This window comes from Podarcis liolepis (genome assembly GCF_965112155.1).
Source record: "Podarcis liolepis genome assembly, chromosome: 6".
Taxonomy (NCBI): domain Eukaryota; kingdom Metazoa; phylum Chordata; class Lepidosauria; order Squamata; family Lacertidae; genus Podarcis; species Podarcis liolepis.
Window position 1 is genome coordinate 49839468 of NC_139559.1, and position 24668 is coordinate 49864135.

General features: G+C 39.5%; 1 protein-coding gene across 25 annotated transcripts in view; it reads left to right on the plus strand.

Moving 5' to 3' along the window:
* The window catches only part of PTPRF (protein tyrosine phosphatase receptor type F), a 474052-nt gene that overhangs the window by 46985 nt on the left and 402399 nt on the right, over positions 1–24668 (plus strand). For all 25 annotated transcript variants that reach the window (XM_083510759.1, XM_083510768.1, XM_083510752.1 and 22 more), the window contains exon 2: positions 20760–20846. The gene's annotated coding sequence lies outside the window, so the exon portion shown is untranslated. The remainder of the gene's footprint in view (positions 1–20759; positions 20847–24668) is intronic.

Below are 24668 nucleotides of genomic sequence, written 5' to 3' on the forward strand. Positions count from 1 at the left end.
ACATGTGGAGGATGGTGCTCTTTTGATAACTATTCCAGATTAAACAACATTTTATTTCCTTGCCTCAGGAATCTATAATCCCTTGACTTTCAGGATGAACCCCACTCCCATTTTTGCGGAATTTCCTCCTTTAGTGCCTGAAAATTCAGTTGAGGTGGTTATTCTATCCTTTTATTATTAATGAAGTTATTAAATGAATCTGAGTAGGTTCTTGTCACCATTGTCACCCCTCCCCCATTTGATAAAAGCAGCAGTCTCTCTTATCCATCAGCTCCTCTTTTGACTGTACAGTGAGACCTAATGATAACTGTGCAAACTATCCTTCAGTTTTGTTTGAATAGTATGTCTGTCCCCCTAAATTCTGTATGAGGTAAAGGTTGCCCTACAGTTAGGTCTTCGTATCAAAAAGGGTTGAAAGTAGGAGCTGGTTTTTTTGCTAACTGGATGCATTTCAGCTAAAAATAGAAATTACTTCCAAAATTATGACTGTCTCACCGTTTTGTGTTTGCAGAGATTTCAGTAGAATGCTAGAAATTAAACTCTAGCTAATAGCTGCACATGCAAGCAAATTTGTTCCCCTTATAAGAAAAGCACAACTAAAATAAGGGGCTAGAGAAACTCCTGTTAGGAAAGGGTTGCAACTTTGGGGGCTTAGAGGAGTTTAATATTATGCATGGTGTGGAGAAAATTAACAGATTTCCCCTCCTTCTCATTCTCAAAATACTAGAACTCATTGTCATCCCGTGATACTAAGTGGTAGAAGATTTAGGACAGACGGGAGGGAGTTGTCTATGTGTCATACTGTGTCATAGAGAAGAATAAGTTGGAATTACTTGCCACAGGATGTGCCAATGTGCACCAATTTAGATTGCTTTAATGGGGGACTAGACAAATTCATGGAGGATAAGGCTATCTATATGGTCATAGAATATGAGTGGCTGGGGAACAACAGCTGTTGTGCCTTGGTCCTGTTTGTGGGCTTCCCAGTGGCCCCCGAGGGAAACAGGATGCTGGGCAAGATGGGTCTTCTGCTTCCTTCACTAGGGTTCCTCCTTCAGGTGCTTGATCCAATTTTTTTGTAGTAATCATTCCCATGTATTTTGCATTACTGATAAAATAATACCGGAAGAAATGAGTTGATTCATCTTTTACAAATCCATAAAGTCAGCTGCTTTAACAGGTCAGGCAAGCCTGCTCAGGTCAAGCAAGACTGTGGTGTAATCTTGGTAGCTCAGTAAATGGATGTAGATAACTCAAGTGCTATTTAAAAAGGAGAATCATGCATGGTGTTGATCTGTGTGTGTTATGCAAACACTGGTGGGATCCTGGCAGAAATGATGTTGGTGCAGGTAGTAGTGCTCATGCGAAACAGGGACATTCCTCTGTTGCTTTGGCACAACCTCCTTTTTCCGTAGGCTTGGCTGCAAAAATTTCATTTGACATAACCAAGCGCATGTGCCAGGGAGGGCTGTATAGCGGTTTAGTGTATTTATGTCCTCTTAAAGAATAGCTAATAGGCTATGGTAAAATTTCCTTACCAATTAACTTTGTGGGTCATTGTTTTCCAGAAGTTTACATTAGAAATTGCTGATGAAAGCATACTAATAGTTTCACTTGCATGGAGCAATGATAACAGCTCTGACAGGCAAAAGGATTAGTACTTTATTAATACTGCATTGAGTCTGCTAAGGCTTTTTCTTTTTTTGATGCTACACTAAGCATATACACTGTGTAGAGTACACTGACTTTACACTTGGATAGGCTTCTGCAGAGTTTCATTTTTTCCTTGTAGATGACTGCTCTCTCCTGCTTTGAAGTAGAATCATTCTCACTTCAAATTTCCGGCGTTACCTTTCTGGATTTGTCTTTGGAGAGAAATTAATAAAAGAGAAGATGACTGCAGCTTAGTTTGTAGTATTTGGCATAGCGTTAGGATCCAAAACACATTTAGTGTTAGAGAAAAGAGAAATAATGGTGCTGTCCTTTTGTTAGAGGAAAACATATTACAGATATTAAAGATAAAACAACAGATTTACCCCCTGGTAGAGAAAGTAATATGGAAGATAATAAAGCAGCCTAGCACATTGATAGGCTGAAACTACAAGCTATAATGTGGAATCTCTCTAAAGCTTTTTGGGTTTGTATTATAAAGTGGAACATACTTGTGTGTGCACATGCCCACGTTATCTATATAGTAAAATACTCTTTCCTTATATTTACTCTTTAAATATTTTTATCTTCCAGAAGCCCCTCCCCCCACCTCCAGTCTCCTGCTTATCTGTTCCCTTATGAATGAAAACAAAGAAAATCCTGAGTATCTGTTTAAGCAGCTCAGCGTCATTCTCTTTATTCCCATTGCTGTTGCCATAGCCACCCTCTAGTTGAGCTTTATACTGTCAACTTTGCAGGGAGAGATGTCATCAAACCTTCATGCATTTTAAATATAACTGCAGATACCATACAGCAGCAAATCAGCCTCTTATTAGAAATCTTTTCCCTCTACAAAATTCTGCACCTTATTTAATTTGTTCCCTGCAGAACAGAGAACAAACTTGCATTAGTTTAATGCTTAAACAGATGATTATAATACAGTGGCATATATGCATGATTAAAGCTAAAATGCAATACTCTGCTGGCATTCATTTGCAACAAAATTGTTTGGAGATGACTATGGTAAGGTGTGTGAATGTTAGTGATTATTAATCAATGATATTGAGTTCTCTTGGCAGGAAAGTGGACAATTTGTTTTTGAACACTTACTTACCTTTATGAAAGCTGTATGTGCAAAATAGTTTAAATATAAGAAGAGATACTATATTAAATTTATTATAATTGTTGTAATTCACCTTGTTGCTTTGTCCAGGGCTTCAGTGTTTATTGTTCTGGTCTTCTTATTAAGCTGCATTTCGATGCTCATTGTATACAATGCATTGTATACAGGAATTTGTATTCTATACGTGATACTCTTTTTTAGAACTTCTGTTTGTACACAAGATAAGGTGGATCAGGGATCCTTTTACCCAATTTTCTTTGACCTTTTCAAAATGGCCCAGCAAAACAAATAGCATGTGTTGTGTGTAGAGAAAAATGCTTAAGTAGCATTAAAACCAGCCTATTATTCTAATGTTCCTGCTCTAAATACTTACAGTGTACCCTATAGGAGTCCTGTAGGACCTTTTTAAATACAGCTCTGGCAGGCAGTTTGTGTCAATATTATAATCTGGAAACCCATGCAGATGTTTTGTGATTAGTCTTCTGACAATAAACTTTAATATGAAGATTTGGAAAAGGATTCAGGGTCTTGCATACCTGCATTCCAGGTTGGTATAAGAATAACCCTGTTTCTAGGAATCTTGTGATATGTCTTTGATGGATGATGAGTGAGATGGAGAGAAGGCTCTCTTAACAGAATTTTTATCATCTCACCAGTTAAACTGGTACACTACATTTATAGTGTAGATGCCCTTTAAGTATCTTTTCCTAGCTCAGGAACTCTAATGCCAGAACAGACAGGAAATAAATATTTAATTATCCTGAATACGTTGAAAGAATTTTTGGCTTTTGCTAATGATGAACTCGTATCTTTTCTCTCACTTGAAAATTGAAAACTGGGCCGTTTGAAGCATATATTTCTTGGTGCATTCACCTGGTTGCTTTGTGTGAAAAGGGTGGGGTGGGAAATCTGATGCTTATGGAAGTAAATTGCATTTTTGAGGGGGAAATGAATAATTTTGCACTAAAAAACAGACTCATAAAGCCTATGTCGCAAAAGTAAACCCGATATTATGATGAGACTTCGCTGTGTTTGGTTTCTAATAACATCTTTGCTCAACAGCAGGGATGATATGCCACTTCTTTAATTACTTTTAAAATGCCGATTATAAGGTGTATGTATTAGTGATTATCTGCTGCTGTTGCAGGTCAATAAGTGCCCTATTTCAATTTATTCTAAATTGATTCTTTACAGACTTAAGGAAAATTGTAATAAGGCCTCAGTCTCCAATAATGATGTCCACCCCAGGGTGGTTTATCTATAATTAACTATTGGTAGTCAGTTTAGTTAGAGCAATGCTAAAGCTGTTTAGCCATCCCTGCACGAGTTCCCATGCTGTTGGAGATGAGAACACTTTTATTAGCTGCACACTGGGTGGTACATGACTTAAAGATCATTGGAAAGCCAGTGACATTTTCAAAAAATTCATTTCCTGCTAGGATAAGGGAAGGGAGGGGAAAGAGTCCAGCTGCCCCCTTAAAAGAACTAGCTTCCCCCACTGGGAAGGGAAAACACCAACATCACAGTGCTAGGACCTGGCCAAGATCAGGAGGCAGATGGTAGCACCTGTGCAGAGCTGGGTCAAGGCCACATACTGACCACACGAATTGCTGACCTCATGTTTTTGAAAACGAGTGAAACTTTACAACCAAAGACTATAAGATGTGGCTGATGTATACGGAACATCATATTGGAACGTCAGTTTTCAGCTGACAAAATACTGGTTACTACAGCACTCTGAAAAGTGTAGCCACAGTGCCACAAACAGAGCAGGAGAGGTCAAGTGCTCTCAGTGCCAGAGGCATGGTGAAGCAGAATTATGCCCAGGTGTTAAGCAGAGTTCATGGATATGTTGCACCTTTGAGTGGGAAACAGTGGTGAAATATGAGCTGAGGAAACAGGCAGTGGGAATTGGTGCAATACACTTTAGCAAATTATTTTTTAAACTGCTTTGCAATAATTAAAATATGAGAATGTGGCTTTTTGGGGGGGGAGGGCTTGAGAGTCAGTAGAAAGGGGCTGTGAACTGGCTTTGGCCATATTTATACACATACATATTCAATAATTTGGGAGCATAAAGAAATATGGGGCATTTTTTGTAGCACAGCCCTATTTTGTTTGTTAAATTCTGAAACATTAATCTTTAAGGTGCTTTTGATTGCCATACCCACCCTCAGCCTTAGGGGAGTACACTTAGCTTTAATATATAAAAGAATGCAGCCTACTTCTGACTAGATAATCATTACTCAGTTTAAAACTGATGGGAATATGAAGGCTTTCTGGAAGAAATGCTGTAGATGTGACATGCCACCATGTATATCCATGGGCAAACTAAGTTTTAAATTGGTGTTTTGGCTAAAATTAATTTTGTGATGCACAAACTCTAGACTTTATTTGATTGGATAAGTGATCATTAAGGGCATGGCTGTACAAACCTGATAATTAAAAAAAAAAAAACAGGGAAGAGTTCATGACTTGGTTTAATCTGAGTGATGAAGGCAGGTACTGGAAGAGACATGAGAGGACTTGTGGATTATAATAGCCTCAACCAAACATGTGAATGCAAGCCTTCGCCTGTCTCTTGTGTCTGGTTAGCTTTTAGCCAGCAGAACACAGGAATCTCAAATAGGTCCTGGAAATCAGGCTCTTGAAACTTGCCCCAGCATCATGGCTTGGGTGAAGAGTGCCCCCCTGAGGTCTGAAAAGAATTTACGTTTTAATTTATTTTATTAATATTTTTGAAACAGGTGTTCAAGCTTGCTCTTTCTGTACAGGAGTTTTAAAACCTGGTGGTTGTTAAGAATGATCTCTCTCTCTCTCTCTCTCTCTCTCTCTCTCTCTCTCTCTCTCTCTCTGTGTGTGTGTGTGTGTCTGTGTGTCTGTGTGACTGATTCAATCTTTCTACCTAGTTGCCTGGTGGAAGGGAGTGACATTTGAACTGTGTTCACATCTAGCACGTGAGACAACAGTATACTTACATTAATAGTGTTTATGCCCACAACAGGAGAACTGGGCAGAAGCAGTGGGAGAAACATGCATTGCTGGGTGAGAACAGGTTGCAGTTTATTACCGCCTAAGAGAGAAAAGAGGGACGCGGGTGGCGCTGTGGGTTAAACCACAGAGCCTAGAACTTGCCGATCAGAAGGTCGGCGGTTCGAATCCCCGCGACGGGGTGAGCTCCCGTTGCTCAGTCCCAGCTCCTGCCAACGTAGCAGTTCGAAAGCACATCAAAGTGCAAGTAGATAAATAGGTACCGCTCCGGCGGGAAGGTAAACAGTGTTTCCATGCGCTTCTCTGGTTCACCAGAAGCGGCTTAGTCATGCTGGCCACATGACCCAGAAGCTGTATGCCAGCTCCCTTGGCCAATAAAGCGAGATGAGTGCCACAACCCCAGAGTCAGTCACGACTGGACCTAATGGTCAGGGGTCCCTTTACCTTTACTAAGAGAGAAAAGACCCAAACATTCTTGTACTAAAGCCCAGTTCCATTATCAGGCAGTTGCTGATGACCTGGCAATGCCTGCTACCACCTTCCTCCTCTTCTCCAATTGCAGCCTCACTTCCACTTAGTCAACTATGCCATTGGCATCCCATCCTTCCCAGACTTTTCATGTCTGCTGGTGCAGGAAGGTCCCATCTGTTGATATCAGATGTTTAAAGGATGGAATGGAGAGAGGACCTGGGGCTACCTGAGGTGTAAACAGCAAGTCAATATTTCCTACCCATAGCTTTTGCCTTTTGGGATGCAACCCTTAATACATCTGAATTACTGGATTAGTTTGGGTGTCCCAGATAACTCAGATCACTTAAGGATCCAAACACTTCAAGGGGGTTGAATTAGGGCATTATAATATAGCCAGTGGCTTCCTAGTGATGTTTAATCTCTGCCCAGGTTTCTTTGGGCTAATTGGTTCTACATTGTTCCTTGGTATTGGTAACACCATCTTTATGCTGATTGTCTTTCTTCAAAAGGATCAGTCCTCTGTGGCCTGAGGGATTGCCAATACTTATTATTATCTTGCCTTCAGGATAATGTGAAAGCCCAGCAGCCATCACATAGCATAGCATTTCAAGTTCCCTGCTGCTGAATTGGAACTGGGCTGCGCTTGCTGCGGGACCAGGAATTTCTGGTGTTAAATGGGCTTCAGTCACTGTTAACAAATGTGAGTGAACGTTTGAAGAATACCTCTGATTAAACTGAGATTGCTAATCATTATTATGCAACACTTCTTCCACTTGATACCTATCCATCAATTTATCTGTGTGTGTGTGTATGTGTGTGTGTGTGTGTGAGAGAGAGAGAGAGAGAGAGCGAGACCGCATGCTAACTAGCTTTTATCACCTTAACCTTCCATTTTCTTTGTGTGATGCACAGATTTTTCAAGACAATACATATTGGGGTGTGTGTGTGTGTGTGTGTGTGTGTGTGTGAAAGAATGGGGGGGGGAGTATTGATTAGTGCTGGTCAGACCATGGCAACTTCACTCTGCTGCTTACAGAGAATTTCACTCCACTGTAAAGGGCTGCACTGTGCTAATCCTCCTTACACTGCAGCACTTGTCACCTACCTGATAGGTGTTAAATACTGCATTCGGAGGGGATTATCACCAGCTCCTCTGCTCTGGCAGTGAAAAAGAAAAGAAAGCCGATGCTTTCTTGCTGTTCTCTCAGGGAGGAGTAACAGGGAATCCCAAAGGCATGATTGTAACATTTGTGTAAAGCAGTTTGGAATCCTCAGGGATAAAATGAATTGCAATATGAACACAGGGATTAATAATACATTTTTGGGGTGGCTTTTAGTTTAAAAGCTGTGAGCTGGTGTTTTTCTTAACATCACTTGCATTAGTACAAGGGTTTCTCTTGTGACACAGAAGGGGCATAAAAATAGCACTTCATTTGTTTCAGCTGTGGAATACGTGTGTTAAAACCCTTGATATACTGTATGGCTGTAGAAGGCAGCATTATTGGCATAACTGAAATTCTCCTTTGTGGTGACTTCTCAGTGATGGTGATGACTATTGTGTTTCACAATAAAGTGGAAGAACAACTTATTGATTGGTTGCCTTCTGTTGGTAGCATGGTAAATTTCAGATCCATTAACTATCTGCATTGAATTACAGCTGTTGAGACTAGGGCTGCAAGTGACAAAATATAGGGACTGTTGAGGCCAACTCAGAGCTCCCCATATGTTTTGGGACTGCAGCAGCTTGTTGGGGCTGATGGGAGTTGTAGTGTCTATAGATTTACAGTTCTTTTTTGTGAAGGTAAGGGGTGGGGAGAAAGCAAACAGCAGTCTTTATTTCTTGTCATGCTACAGAAGACTAACAGCTATCTCAGTGTTTCCATTTTGATAGATCTCTGGGAGATCTGCAGTAGATCGGCAAGTTTTTCTCACTCTTAAGTTCTCTAATAACCAACAACTAAAAAGCTGATCTTCCTCCATCCCAAATTATATTGATAAAAAAGAATTATTGTATTAGTCAGAATAAGCTTGTGAGCTTGGTTCTGATACTGATCACAAATTCCTGGGCTAATTGTGGGCTCAGAGGCACCCCGTTCTTTAATTTGCAGTCTATGTCCATCTGAGCCACTATTTGCATATGGCCTTGGTTTGTGGATTTTGGGGTTTTAGTAGAAATCTTGAAATCTGACCACCACTGCTCAAGAAATCCCACCTTGGTTTATATAGCTTGTTACCAGTCTACAACAAATGAGTTTTTTGTGGAAGTATAATTTTAAAACATAAAGTTGAGGTTAAAGCCGGTTAGGTTAGGTTAGGTTAGGTTAGGTTAGTGTTCAGCCTAGTTGATAACTCTCATGAAGAGGATATGGAAGTTTGGATTAACTTCTTGCCCAGAGCATCTTGTGCCTAACAGTATGCTTCCTGTTTATCCCCGAGAACAGTAGTGGCTGCTGAAGTGCTGTGTTGAACATGTGTTGCCTATTCAATGATGAGGAAAACAAGGGTAGTGTAGGCTTCAGGGTGTGTGCTGTCCATCTGTCCAGCTTTATTTTCATGTTGCATGTTTACAAAAATGTGAGCTCTTCAGTTCAATTGTGAAGGTCTGTCTTCTACAAGAAGGCAAAATGATACTAAGGAGTGGGGAATGTAACAAACGTGCCACAAGTGCTTCCAGATGATAACCCTCAAAGCACTTTTTTTCACTGAATGCATGCATACTCCTGCTAAAACTGATCCCCTTACATCAAAAATAGATCTGCCTTGGACATGACAGCAAAATACTAAAAGCTCTCTTTAAATAGTCCGAATGATTCATTCTGCTTTTTGTTTTTTCAACTGGTTGTTAAGATTGCTATATCCTTTAAGTTTACTACAAAAGTGTGAAAATAAATGTGACTAACAGAAGTCAAATTTAATCTGCTTGTTTATAAGGTTGTTCTTGGGATCAAGAGACAATTATCAGTGGCCTTCAATCTTCTTAGCAAGGAATTCTTATAATTTCCAGTGAAGCTGGCAATAAAAACTTAGCAGCTGTTTATACAGGAAGAGTGGGCGATTTATAAGCCAATTCTGAAAATTGGCAGACTTATGGCATTAAAAGTGATCTGTTGGATGTGAAGTGGAATGTGCAAGGTACCATAAATGTACTGCTTAGTATATCAGGATGCTGTTTTAATAATGTTTCTCTTCAGTTTTCTCAACAATCCCAGATGGTCAGTGCTAGTTCTTTTCAAACAGGAGACTAAGGACTACGTGGCTGAGATGATGCAGAATCAACTTGCCATAATATTATTAAGAAACTATGAGATAGTTGCACTGTCCCATTGTTTGCAAATAGCTTGGGACTATTTAATCACATTTCATATCCTGCCTTTCATCTCAAGGCAGATGAATGAGTTCAAGGCAGGGTATAGTACCTGGTTCTTTAACCCACCCCCAATCTTATCCTCGCAACTACCTGTGATATAGGTTAGGCTGAGAGATAGTCACTTAGTGAGTTTCATTGCTAGGTTAGACATTAATTAATGCTTGAAGAGGACTGGGCATCTGGTTGGCCACTGCGAGAACAGGTTGCTGGACTGGATGGGCCTTTGGTTTGAGCCAGAAGGCTTTTATGTACTTCAGCTTCTCTCCCCCCCCCCCACACTTCCCTGAACATCCTGTCATTTTGCCTGTGTTGCAGTGGCAGCAGCAAAATCGATTAAGAAGTCCAAAGCACATGTAAGTAGTGTTAAGAATTTCAAATAAGGGATGGCAGGGTAAGTGGTCTGGGGACAGCCACAGTGGTTCCCTGCTCCCCTTGCAGCCCATGCTGGCTTCTTTTCAGAGCAGCCTCATCATTAAAAAATGTGCAACAATAAATCCAGCCCCCCCTTTAAAAAAGTTACCAACTCTCTCATCACCCCCTACTTCTCTCAAGATAAGCGATGATTTATTTTTTAGATATATATCCCATCTTTCCTCCAAGGAGCTAAGGTGGCATACATTGCTTCCCTCACTCCATATTATCCTGTGAGGTTGGTTAGGTTGAGAGACAGTGACAGGCCCAAGATCATCCAGGGAGCTTCATGGCTGACTGGTGATTTTAACCCTGGTCACGTAGATCCTTAGGCTTCTTAAGTGGCTTGTTTATGCAGCAAAATGTTTTATTACTGGCTATATAATTTAGAGAAATTAAGGAACCGTGTTCATGTCTATGTGCACCCATGTGTGGGATACTCATGTATGTTTTTGTGGTTTGAATGTATGTAAGAGAGTGACTGTGAGGTGACCATACCCACAACCCAATTTAGCTTTGGACATGACCCACATGTGACCCCTTGGATGGATGGCCAACAGGGAATGCAGCAAGACAAACAAACCACAGCATAGGGTTCACACTTAGTACTGGCTTAGCTCCCAGTAGCATCTCAGCAGGACCAGGGGAGAGGAGCAAGGTGGCTGTGACTTTTTAAATGTGCACCACCATGCTTGCTTTTTCATGCTAAGCCATAGTTTGGCTTAGTAGTTAGTGTGAACCAGACCAATAAGTCATTTGAGTGTTGGTTCCTATTGATGAAACTGAATTGACCAATAAGTCATTTGAGTGTTGGTTCCTATTGATGAAACTGAATTGACCAACTGGGTTCAACCAGTGAATGCTGGCTTCCAGGTTCTCACAGAGCATTCAGAAAGCCCATAGTATCAAGCTCAAGCTTCTGTCAGTGATTAGGCTTTAGCAGCCAAGGCTGAGGGTGCTATTCTCTACTATTCTCCATACCATATATTATTATTTTCAGAGTGACAAAGGAGAGCAAAGATTGCTTTGTTTCTTTCTCAGGGCTGTGTGTTTATGGGTGAGAAGGGAAAGTGCCTGCCCTGTGTAATCATCCCCCTGTCCTTCATTGCTTTGATATCTCTGGTAAGCCTCCTCCCTTTCACCTCCTTCCATAAGATGAAGAGCCCTAATCTTTTAAATCTTTCCCCATGTGTAAGCCTCTCCAGGCTTCTAATCGCTTTTGTCACCTGTCTCTGGACCCTTTCTATTTCTGCTCTCTCTTTTTAGAGATAAGGTGACTCGAAATGAAACTTTAAAAAATAGAGATTATGCTATTTATAAACAGTATTGCTGCTGTTTATGCAGCATCCTGTATGAACAGATGTTTGGATTGCCATTCTGCCCTTGCTTCTGGGTGGGTCAGTACAGTAGTAAAAAATAAAAATAAATGAGCTCATTTCTGTAAAAGGCAAGTGATGGAGGGAATTTAATGGGAAGAATCTATAACAGGCTTTGGAGAAATCCTAGGGACTAGGAGTAGTCCAGATATTGCAGAGTTCCTTAATTGCTGCCGGATCAGTAGTATTAAGAAGACTTCAGTGGCATTTTAGTAAAACACGATAGCATTATTACCTAGTTAATATTTTGTAAATATGTGAAATGAACTTTTTGGGTAAGGGGTCAGTCAAGTATATAGTTTTGAAAGCAAAATGTCAACTTTTAGAAAACTCAAAAACTTTCCCACAATGGTCTAGTTTGCACACGGGCATGTAGAGCAGGCTTCCCCAACCTCAGCCCTCCAGATATTTTTGAGACTACAATTCCCATCATCCATGACCACTGGTCCTGCTAGCTAGGGGTCATGGGAGTTGTGGGCCAAAAACATCTGGAGGGCCAAGGTTGAGGAAGCCTGATGTAGAGGGATGTGGGTTGCACTGTGATCTAAACCACCATGCCTCTTGGGCTTGCCGATCAGAAGGTCGTCAGTTCAAATGTGCACAATGGGGTAAGCTCCCGTTGCTCTGTCCCAGCTTCTGCCAACCTAGCAATTCGAAAGCATACCAATGCAAGTAGATAAATAGGTATCACTGCAGCAGGAAGGTAAACGACATTTTCATGTGCTCTGACTTCCGTCATGGTCCTCCATGCACCAGTAGTGGTTTAGTCATGCTGGCTAGATGACCTGGAAAGCTGTCTGTGGACAAATACTGGTTCCCGCGGCCTGAAAAGTGAGTTTAGTGCCGCACCCCATAGTCATCTTTACCCATAGGGGTCCTTTACCTTTACTTTACTTTACTTTACCTTACCTTACCAAGGAATGTGTCACTGTGCTCGAGTCAGACATCTTAAAGGACATGACTGTTGAATTTTAAAACAAACACCAAACATGTTTTCAATGTAAGAATAAATGCAGGGAGAGAAAACAAAGGATGGAAGTAAAACAAGCAGTTTGATAGAAGTAAATTTTACTGAGCATCTGGAATCTTGCATTTCTATTTGAACAAGAAAGGTGATGGACAGATGATTATTGATCAAACCTTGGTCCATTATCAGTTGTACTTTAGATTATGAACCAATAGAGCAACTCAAAACCAAATACAACATTACACATTTTAGGACAGAATTCTCCCAGTCATTACTCAGCATCCATTCAGAGTTGTTTCCCATAAAACAAATAAACAAATAAACAAACAAATAAAATTTGTGCTTTGCACAAATTAGGCCGATTTTTTGGCTAAGGCTATTTCATAGCATTCCATATTAAAAACAATTTGCTTATCCTTGCCATTCAGTAAGACAGTAACATTCAGAAAAAGCAAAACAGAATCTTTTGTTGGTACAGATGAACAGATTTATGGTGGCATTGGCTTTCATGGATTAGAGCCCATTTGGATTTGAGTTATGCATACACATATAAGCCACACATGTGATATGGATAAGAAATTGTAAGGCTATGGAATATGTTAGACTCACTGTGACATTTTAAGCTAAAATATAAAAAGGTATGCTAAGTTTATTTCCCAGCTATAGTCAGAACCTTGGTCTTAAGTCCTAACTGAATAGAATCAAGTTTACTAATAAATTATAGTTCAGAATGAAAGCATATGCAAAAATTATTCTTGTTGCCTTTGAGATGCCAAAAGACTCATTGCTGTTTTTGCTATAACAGGCCTGGAATTTTTAATCTTTACTAATACATACCCAATATGGAATCAGTTCAATAAATCTTTACTTACAACTTCATAGACAGACATTACAGCATGTAATATAGCAAATAGTATTGGCATCACAAAGACTATTACATAGTTTTTGTATAGTGCCTCTCTGAAGCTTTGCATGGCATAGTTTGGTAGAAAATGCCCTCTTGGCATTATTGTGGCCTAATTCTCAAGATTTCTCTCCCAGCAGTGTTGCTGTTTGTTTGCATACATGAGAGCAAATCTGGAGGTATTTATGAGTTTCAGTTTTTATTATTTTGGTTTTTAGTGACACATTCACCTAATAGAAAAGAAAAATTCATAGTTCAAACTATTTGCTCCCATGGGATGTTGTTGTGGCTACCAATGTGGGTGGCTTTAAAAGGAGGTCAGGAAAATTCATGGAGGATATGGCTATGTTTTACCTCTGTTGTTGTAGGCAGTAAAAGATTCTCAAATGGAGAGAGTACTGTTGCACTAGCTCCTGCTTTCAGGCTTACATAGGCACCTGGTTGTCTACTGTGGGAACAGTATGCTAGACTAGGCAGGCCTTTCTTATTGAGGTAAAGAGACACAAAATGAGTTAAGCTTTTTCCTCACTGACTTCTAGTACAAATAGCAGCACACAATTCTGCTAACAACCCCTGCTTTTCACACCGGCTTGGAGCTACGTGGTGGGGCATGGGATCATCAACAACCTCAAAAAGATGCAGCAAAAATTTGTAGATCTCTGTAGAAAAATCAAATTCAAAGCATTGGCTTGCGAATTTAACAACTACCTTTTTTCCAGGATGATGAGGAACCATTAATGAGTACTCTTCGGGTTTGGTCAGTCAATCAGGTACAAATCTACCTAACAGTTACCTCATTCAACCCACATTTTACCAGCTTTCTCATGGGAATATTGTGGGGGACTTTGTCAAAAGCCTTACTGAAATCAAGATACATTATGTCCACAGCATTTCCCTGATCCACCAAGTTTGTAATTACATCAAAAAAATCAGATTGAGCTGGCATGACTTATTTTTGAGAAACCCATGCTGGGTCTTAGTCATCACAACTTCCTTTTCTACATGCTCACAGACCTTCCCTGGTATTGATGTCAACCTCACCAGTTGGTAGTTACTTGGGTCTTCCTTTTTCCACTTTTTGAAGATAGGGACAACATTTACCCACCTCCAGTCTGTAGGGACCTCACCTGTTCTCCAGGGTTTCTCAAAGATAATAGACAAAGTCTTTGAAATTACATCCACAAGCTCCTTTAGTACCCTTGGATGCAGCTCATCAGGCCCTGGAGATTCGAATTCATTTACAGTAGCAAGGTGTTTGCTTACTGTCTCTTTTCCCATCTTGGGCTGCAGCTTCCTCCTTGCATCATTTATTCTGTTATCACCAAGGTTGGGCATTGTTTTCCTTTTGGGTGAAGACAGAGGCAAAGTAGGCGCTGAGTAGTTCTGCCTTCTCTCTGTCATGCATTAGCATTTCCCCATCTCATTCACGCAGAAAACCCAACACGTGCTTGTTCTTTCTCTTACTGCAGACATAGCCGAAGAAACCCTTTTTATTATTTATAAGCTGTCTTGCGAGCCTGAGCTTATTCTGACCTTTAGCCAGCCTGACTTCCCCTTGCAACTGTTGGCTACTTGTGTATACTCCTCCTTTGTGATTTCCGCTTTCTTCCATTTCTTATACATGCCCTTCTTAACTCTCAGCTCATCTGTAATGTAGCAAATGTAAAACTGAGGTCTTTACATCAAATATGATTTTTGTCAACAGTTCTTACAGATCTTGATGACAGATAATCTGTTGGTCTGTACTCATGGGAGACCCATCAATAGGGGAGTAAAACTCCATATGATCTATTATCAGTAAGTAAATATGGGCAATGTACTCGGTATATACACTTTAAAATTAATGGCAAAATTATCTTGAGTTTCTTTTTAGTTATTCTTTCCTGTTCTTACTCTGTCATTGGAGCTGTCACACCACTCATTGTTACTGAAAATGGCTATAAGAAAACAGTTTACAAAAATTAATGACAAATTTGTTAGTAATTTAAAATTTATGACACATTTGCTAATAATTAAAAATACCTTGCCCATGAGATGCCCACGCAAATCTCTAAAGTTCCACTGGTGACAGAAAACTTTTCTACTCTTACTGAAATAATCCAGTCACAATAAATGAAATAAACTCATTTTTCCATCAATGAAACCCTGCAATAAAAAGTAAAAACACCTGTATTTAAAAATCCTTTAATTCTGAACACTTACCCATATTTAGAATGTTTGGTTATTGATCAGTTAATAGATAAATAATCTGTGTTGCACTTTGAAAATTCTAAATAGAAACCTTGAAAATACTTTCATTTTTATTGATTATTCATTATACATATATATTTTTAGTGATTGTTATTTTTATTGGGTTCTGTTTGCTTTTTTATTCCTCTGGATTTCTGTTATCCAGTTAGGTTTGCATCAGCAACTTGTTTCATGTCCCTTTTCCAATTCAACTTGCCTCATTAATTAATCTTCACAAGTTTCCTGTTTGTAGTTCTTAGAGGTTTAAATAAAATAAGTTAAAGAGAAGTGTGTTGGTTCTAAAAAACAATCCCAAAAGGATAAAATTAAAGGGACAAAGCTGATACATGTTTAATGTTTCGTTTGCTACTTAATGTATGATCTTAGGTTTCCTTTGCTACTACTACTAGTTTATCTTTTCTTGTCTCCTCTTTTTAAAGTAAAAAAAGCACTTGAGGGCCAAATTTTTAGTCTTCTAGTAGAATATGCTTATTATAACAAGAATTGAAGACCACATTCCGTGTGCCAGTATTTTAATGTAAAGCATTTGGCATCTGTCAGCATAATATCCTGCCTTTATCACCTCATTGAATTTGCTAGAGGAATGCTGATAGTAATTTGCACAGCATCATTTAATCTCCTTTGTCAAATTATGAAGTTGTTATTGATTTCAAGCTGCTGGTTAGCTTCACAGAGTTCTTTGCATCTTATTGTTTTTCCTAGGGATTTTCATGCTATGTTACTTTTTGCTGGAGCTGTCAATTAGGAATAGATGTCTTGAACAGTAGGGAACAAATACATTCCCTTTAGAGCTCACAATCTGCACTGTTTTTCAAACACAAAGTTGTCTTAACCTAGGGTGTAATTAAATAGTGGTTATAACCAGAACTACTTAGTAAAGTAAAACATGCAGAATTATCTCAAGTTGTTCATAAAAAGGTAAAGGACCCCTGACAGTTAAGTCCAGTCGCATACAACTCTGGGGTTGCGGCGCTCATGTTGCTGTAGCTGGCGATTGTCCACAGACAGTTTTTCCGGGTCGAGTGGCCAGCATGACTAAGCCACTTCTGGCGAAAGCAGAGCAGCACATGGAAACGCCATTTACCTTCCCGCCAGAGCGGTACCTATCTATCTACTTGCACTTTGATGTGCTTTCGAACTGCTAGGTTGGCAGGAGCAGGGACCGAGCAACAGGAGCTCATCCCATCGCGGGGATTTGAACCGCCGACCTTCCAATCTGCAAGTCGTAGGCTCACTGGTTTAGACCACAGCACCTCCCTTAAGTTGTTCATACCTTTGGGTAAAACGGCTAGTGTGGAGAAAATGGCTTATTTCAAGGACAGCATCTCTGTTGCCTTTGCAATTTTGCCTTTTAGGTTTAGGACAGTGGTTTTCAACCAGTGTGCCATGGCACCCTGGGGTGTCTTGAATGACGGTCAGGGGTGCTGCGGGCAATAGTGGCCTCTGTCTCTCTTTCCTTCCCTCCCTTCTCTGATGCCCTCTTGCATCTCTACCTCCCAAAGGCTTGTGTGGCTGTTGGTTGCACCAGCCCTGGCTACAAGCTTCACAGGCAAATGGCGCCTCTGGGGCTAGTCAGAGGGCAAGGAGTAAGCAGGCAGGCAGGCAGGCAGGCAGGCAGGCAAGGGAGCCCAGCCAGTCAGTCCGCTAGCCCTTACTGTTGGGAATAGACAGACAAGTCCCAGGCCCCTGGGAGGAGTGTGAGGAGGCATCTTTCTTTGGGGGCATGGGGGCAGCTCAGAAACTAGGGGCAGCAGCAGCAGCTGTCCGGAGGACTCTGAAGGAGAGGGGAGTGGAGAGGAGACTGAGGGAACACTCCACAAGGGAACATGTTCCAAAAAGGGTGAGAGGCTGCCAGCACCGCAGGCAAGGGGTGACATAGCTGGGCTCCTGAACCCCACAAGTCCACAATTTCCATTATTTCCTATGGAAACATCAAAATGTTTATTCGGCTTTACGCCCATCATAAAGCACAACACACAAAACAAATCAAATAAAACAGCGGTCTCGTACAAGCCACAAGTTATATAACACAATTCACAGCTCACAAGGAAATATTTCTAATGTGGGATTTGTCGTACTGCTTTCACTTTTTTTTCAATGGTTTATTCAGCAAAATTTTATTCAGAGATGTGTGATTTATTCAGTTTATTCAGAGATGCATGAAAAAAACCTGATTTGTTCAATCTCTCCAATCTCTCCTGCACCCTGATTCATCAGATCTTGCTCCCACATCCCCCTCCTTGATTTCTGCCTGAAAATGGCTGCTGTTGACCAGCAAAGCACAAACAAACAAGGAAGTAAGGAAGTTGGATTTTCAGATAGGTCAATCTGCAGAGTATATAGGGGGTTTGGAGATAATTGTTTACGTGCAGGTAAGTGAATTTTCGGATAGCGGGATCTGTGTGTAAAGGTTTATGCTGGTAATATTTACTGGAATTCTGAAACTTCTTTGGCCTGAAACTATAGATCAAAAAGTTTGAATGGAATGTCATACAAAATATTCTGACCTTTTGAAATCTGAATTACTGTATATAAAAACTGCATTTTCCAGCTCTTGTAACTGAAACCTCAAGTTCTTTGAAACACCATTCTCCTCCATTTCCTATGGTCAGCACTATTATTTATTTATTTATTTATTTAGCTATTTATTAAAAGATGCCCTTTCCTAGTGTATGACCAAGTGCTAATCTAAGTCTTCAGGGATATGACTCCATGCATATTATTTGATCTGTTCATTTTTGTTGGGCATAATAGGCAAAACAGAACCAATCAGTGTGGGCCTACTGAGTTGAATAGTAAGCCTTTCCTCTTCTTTTTATTTGAGTTTAACAGGTAGATTATGCTAAATAATGTTCTGTTAAACTGATGTTGAAATTTGCACTACTTAGATAAAATTATAGTTTTGTTAGTAAAGGGTATATTTAATATTTTGGGTTCTCTGTAGACATTCAGGATGCTTACACAATACAAATCTGTTGCTTGAGATGCGTACATGCTCCCTTTTAAAAAAGAATACAAAAATTCAAAATATATCCTCCCCACCCGCCCAGATCTTAATAAAGTTATTTTAAAGTCTGTATGCCAGACTAAATGTTATGCTGCCTAGGCTGACATTCCCATTTCTTTGTGAGGAAACAAAGGTGTAGGAATTTTACAAGTGCTTTTGCTTATTCTTGCTTTTAAACTATCAAATGTTGGAATCTTTCTCAGTAAATGAGATCACCCACTGAGTTGAGAAAGTGAGGAGCACTTTTCATGCTTTACAATCGTGTCCTGAATTTCTGCTTAATTTGACTGTTGTATGATTATTGTTTGTAAAAATTGGCTTCTGTGCATTTTAACAGCTTTCGGAATGTTCTTGTTTTGGGAAACCTGGAGAGGCTTAAAGTATGCCTTGGCATGTCAGTGTTTCTGCCTAAGGGAAACATTGCCCTCCAATAGATAACATTGTCTTCAGCTCATAAACTAGCATTTTACCATTAGCCACCAGGTGATTCTCAAATGTCAGTTAAAAGTGCATGATCATTCCCAGATTTTAGTGGGAGGCTGCAGCTACCATCCTGTTGCAGAAGGAAAGAAATGTTGACCTTTCTTAACTTTTACCTTCATGCCATCAAATGTTTGTGCTTTAATTAGTGGGGCCCCTGAAAATACAAGACCTTTGGACTTGCAGTATATCTAGCAGAAATGAATGAGAACAAAAGCTACTGAAAATGCTGCTAGGAATTCTTGATGTTAATTTTGAGTCTGATTTTCCCCATTGACAATAAATGTAAGAAATTGAGAGTTTGATCTGAGCTCCTGTTGTTACAGATTCAGGGTCACAAATCCAGGTAATAATTGACCTTGAAAGAATTAATGTGCCACTCGTGAAGGTACAGTTTAAACCACGCAAAGGCTTAGCAAGAAAGCTTTCTATAATTTGGGGCTGTAAATTGAACAAATGGATAATGTCAGGAAATACTTGGTTTTGAGGTTGTGTTTTCAGGACTGAGACGTTAGTACGCACCATCGTATTCCTGATTAAATCTGTGTAATAAATTCAATGGGTGTGTTACTGTTCTGCAAATCGTGTCAATTTTGAATATAGGTAGAAGACAAGGTTGCATTACCTGTGAGGTACAATATATTGATTTCCGTGCAACATTGAACTATATTTTACTTTATTGTGAAGGAGCAACATGCTGGTACACATTGCCAGAAAAGTCCTGAGTTGCTCCTACCTCTCTTATTTGTTTGAGGGAAACAAATAATGAGCCCTGGTTTGCACATAACATGAAGCAGGCCTCTGGTTTGTTCCCTTTGTGATGTGGCAGTAGCAGGGGGGAGGAGTCGTTCAGGAACTTCTGAGCAGTGTGCACCAGCACATCACTTCTTCACACTGAACCATAATTTATAATAAAACAGCTTTTGCCAACTTTGGTGTCCCTTCCAAATCTATGATTCTGTGAACCTCGTTCCCTCCAGACGTTTTGGACTACTATTGTGCTGGCTGCTGCTGATTTGAATTGTAGTTCTAATCTTCTGATGGGCAGCAGGTTTCCTCCACGTTGTCCTCATTTTTGCACAAGGTGAAGACCTTTTTGTTACCAAGGAATGTAATCAAGCTCCTTAGAATCATAGAATCATAGCGTTGGAATAGACCACAAGGGCCATCGAGTCCATTGAGTCCTTGCTGACACTGCTATTTTGTTAATGTTGTTGTCTCTTATTGTTGTGCCGTATTGTTACCTGCCCTGCCCTGCCCTGCCCTGCCCTGCCATTGAGAGGAAGAATGGGATATAAGTATGAATAAATAATAAAACAGAACTGCAGGTCTTTCAGGTTTGGGAAGTTTGAGGTTGTATCTATTGTAACACTTAAGTCATCATTCTGTGTCCTAGGCAAACCCATGGACTCCAGAAAAAAGAAATCATTGCCCCGAAGCTGCTTTCAATTCCAGTAGTGTTTGCTCAAATGAGCCCTGTTGGCACAAATTAGTTAGGCTAGTTTCCAAGTTGTGCTTCTCTAATTCTCTCCCCACCTATAATCCTAGCATTTTGGAGGCATCTCAGAAAGAATGTGGCATCTTTTAGCCATAAAGAACACTCTTATTACAGTTTGTTTGGCAGACATGCACCAGTTATGCATAGGGGACTGAAGCAGACATTCTTAGTATCATCCTGTGGACTTGAAAGCATATATTGTGATTTTAGGGAAGCTTTTCAGTGTTTACTGAGATTATGATTATCCATTTTTGTGTTCTCTAGGGTACCACCTGAATGGGTCTGATCAGTGTGAAAAGGACCTACAACTTCAGCTTGCAAAGGAGCTGTGAGGAGGTTTGCTGCAGTCAGGTGGGTATAAGTGTGCATCATATGGTGTATACAGAGCGGGTACAACTGCATTTTTTTTTTGTTAATTGCAAACCTATCATTTCAGTTGACTTCTCAAAAATGGCAAATAAAGGGTTTGTGCGACCTTTCAAATGAGGCATCTTGAAAAAGAGCAAGCAAAAAAAGTTGCAGTTGATGAAAAAATTATCTGGCAAATTGCAAATGTGTAAAAATGGATTTGGAAGGGAAGGATTGTTCTTGCATTTTGTTTGTAATATAATTTGTATCCTATTGAAAATGTTCGTAAAATGTTCCAAGGAGATAGAGTTGATCTTGTCCGCTTCTGTCAAGTTTAAACAAACCAAACCAAACCAACATTCACAATTGAAATATGTAGATTGTCCAATCTAACATTAATTAAATTAGTATTTTTAGTACTAACATTAATGGACTCCCCCAATAATTGCATTTAACATTTACTTATATCCAGATCAGTCCCTGGCCCCCTCAGGTAGAATGCATCTCTACTTTAACTGTCAAAATACAAGAGAATAATGTTTTGCATTTTATTGTTACTAGTTTTTTCTGTATATCTAGAGCAGTCTTTCTCAACCTTGGGCCCCGGATATTGTAGGACTACAACTCATATCATACCTAGCTAGCAGACCCAGTGGTCAGGATGATGGGAGTTTTAGCCTAACAACAGCTGGGGAACCAAAGTTGAGAAAGGCTGACTTAGAGGATCCTCATAAAATGTATTGTTCTACATCTAAAGTGTCACTTCCGTGAATGAAAAAGGGGTGGAGAGCCAATGGATGTTCCCAGTTAAGGACGGAAAGGAATTGATTTTCGCCACCTATCATTCTATTCCAGAGGATTTCCCAAACACCCCAAGAAAGTCTTCAAGATACTGCAGTAAGAAAGCAGTGTTGTCAGAAATTCACTCCTCCTATTTCCAGTAAAAGCATCCAGTAAATAGAGTTGTGGAGATAAAAGTGGGAAGAAGAACACAATGTACACAGCTTTGAATTCCTGGGAGAAAAGTCACAAGACAAATCTAGAACAATAAGCAACAAATGCGTGCAGTTTCACAACTCTCAGCAAAATGTATACACACAGAACATTTTGCTAATCTTGATAAACAAAAAATATCCTTGTGTTAGGGTACAGTCTACAGGAATTTAAACTTGATGCAGCTACAAGGTGCTTAGTTTTTTATGGTTGTATCTGCTGATTCATTTTGTATGTTACGGTTTTGTTTTATGGTTAGTGTTTATTCATAAATAACAGGGTAGTGAGGACAAGCGGACCAGTAGTGGTTTTGTGGGGGGGGGGTATGGAAAATCAGGGCAGGGGGACTGCCATGTTGCCATTTTTTCCTCAGTAGAAAGGCAACCCAATTTATTTTACCTCTGAGTAAAGCATACCAAAGTCAGCCACTGTGCTTTATTCTATAAAGGCAGCTCCCTTAGGGAGTGAATGAAATAATGTGTATGTGAAAAAAATGTTTAAATAAACATGTCCCAGTATCCTTCTCCATCCAGCTTCCCCAACCTTTTCTGTTGCTCTGCAAGGGCCCCCTCCTGAGTCCCAGCTGGGGTTGTCAGCATTCCTTCCTCTGCTTAGCAACAGTGATAAAGCACCCTTATCAATTGTGCCAAAACCTTACCAGTTGTCTCCATCAGGGTGGATTTGATTTCAACCACAATTTCAGTCACGATTTAAACCACAATTTAAACCACTAGTCAGTTAGGCTTGATTTAAATCACTAGTCAGTTAGACTTGCTTTAAATCATTTATTTTTTTTACAGAAAGTCTCATTCTTGCTGGTATAATCTTAATATGTACAACCAGAGGAAGGCTTCATTTTTGGAATAATACATTTTCAGAGTAGTTTTTATGGTTATATAAAAAATGACTGATTTGTTTATACTATTAGAAATACATAGACAGATAATTACGAAATTATTGTGAGGTTTAATAAGTTAACTGTTTATATTTGGACAACTTTTCTGCTGTACTTTATTGGAAGGAGAAAAATAATCATTTCCCTAACAACCACTTAAACTATTTATTTAACCAAAACAATAACATTATAGCATATGTATCCATGTTTGATAACTGATGTGGTTAAACATTTTAAACAAAAAAACTTAGACTGAGTTTTAGCGCACATGGAAAAACTTAAAACAAATCCTTATTTCCTGATGAATAGCCTTTGGACTATAATGTAACTTAAATAGAAGACTATTTTTAGAAAGATTTTTCATCCAGAAGCATTTTATTTTAAAAATCCAATTTAAATTTAAAAAAAAAATCTGATTTAAATAAAAAAAACTGATTTTTATTTTATTTTTTAAAAATAAATTGATTTTTATCCACCCTGGTCTCCATATTTTGTTTCATACCTTTCTTTAGAAATGACCAATTGACTTACCTTTTTTTAAAAAAGTGAAGGCTAAAAGGCTGGAACTGCTTCTAGCATGGGGCCCAGTACATGAGTAGCCCCTGAACATCCCTCTTGATTGCCCTGCTCCTTCTCTTCCTAGATTTAAAAATATGTTGTGGTGTTGGTACCAGTTTTCCCAGCCTGTTGCAAACTGTGATTGCTTGCACCTGAGACTTGCTCACTTAGCGAATTGCTGGGGGGCGGGGACCAAAGACTTGTGGGCTACTGTTACTGAGCTCATTTAGAAGAAAGAGAGATTGGGGTGGAGGGGGGGTGGGCAGCAGAAACAGCAAAGAGAGTCTGAAGGAAGGAAAAAGTGAGAATGGATGGGACACTCAGAGATTTGAGTGAAAAATGTGGGATTGCAGCATTTGGGGAGATCTTTGGCTGTTCAAGGAGAGAAGAGAGATCATACTATGGCACTTGCAGAGAAAATGTAAACATTGAGTTAAAATTATAGTAAAAATGCCGTTGATGTAGTGATCCAATATGGACATCGAAGTGGCCCAGTGTGAGCTGAGTTGTGTGTCTCTGATGGATGATTGTCCTGCTGTTTCAGAGTATAAGAGGGAGATGTTAGGGAAATAATTCCAAACTGATACAGGGAGAATGCTTTGGAGGGCTATCTTCCTATAGCTGGATATTGACCTCATTAAGCAAAATGTAAGAAGTTTCTTTCCAAGTATATCTTGAAAATATTCCAGAAATGCTGTATTTGGACTGGTATTCTGTAGCTGGGCCAATTGGAAATGTGGTTTTATTTCATTAAGTTGCTGAGGATAGTTTGTAGCATCTTTAAATAGAAAAAGATAAGAAATAAAAGTTAAATTAAAATAATCAAGTAAAACAAACCATTTAGCAAATAGCAGCATTAAAATCCCAATAGTCTCTTATTAGCATTATTTATTAATCTGCTAAATGTGCATATTAAATAACAATTTAAAACTAGTATCTACCCTGAACTGTTGAGGTGAACTGGTCTGTGCTGCTTTTTTTTTTTTAATCTCCTATTACCCATTTGGGCAGATTTAATGCTATCTGTGAGAATTATGTTGTGTCATCGCTACTCCTGGAAATTTATCTCTTAAGCATTATTTCCTTAGGTAGCTTTTAATTTGCAAGTTAGTAGGGAGAGTTATTCATTTAAATCCCTTTATTTCTTTACCTAGCTTCATTCTAGTTTGTAATCCCTTCTCACCTTGGAGTTTGTAATGATGTCTGTGGAGGACTTGCAAAGGAAGTTTTGCCATAGTTTCGGTTTACTATTTCTACTGATTTCAGCAGCATTCTCAAGGTGATAACACACTGGTAATTTTTATGCTTGACAAATAAATCCAGCCCAGGTTTGGGAAGTCCTTGTTCCACGAAACCATGATGTAAAGAGTTTGTGATCA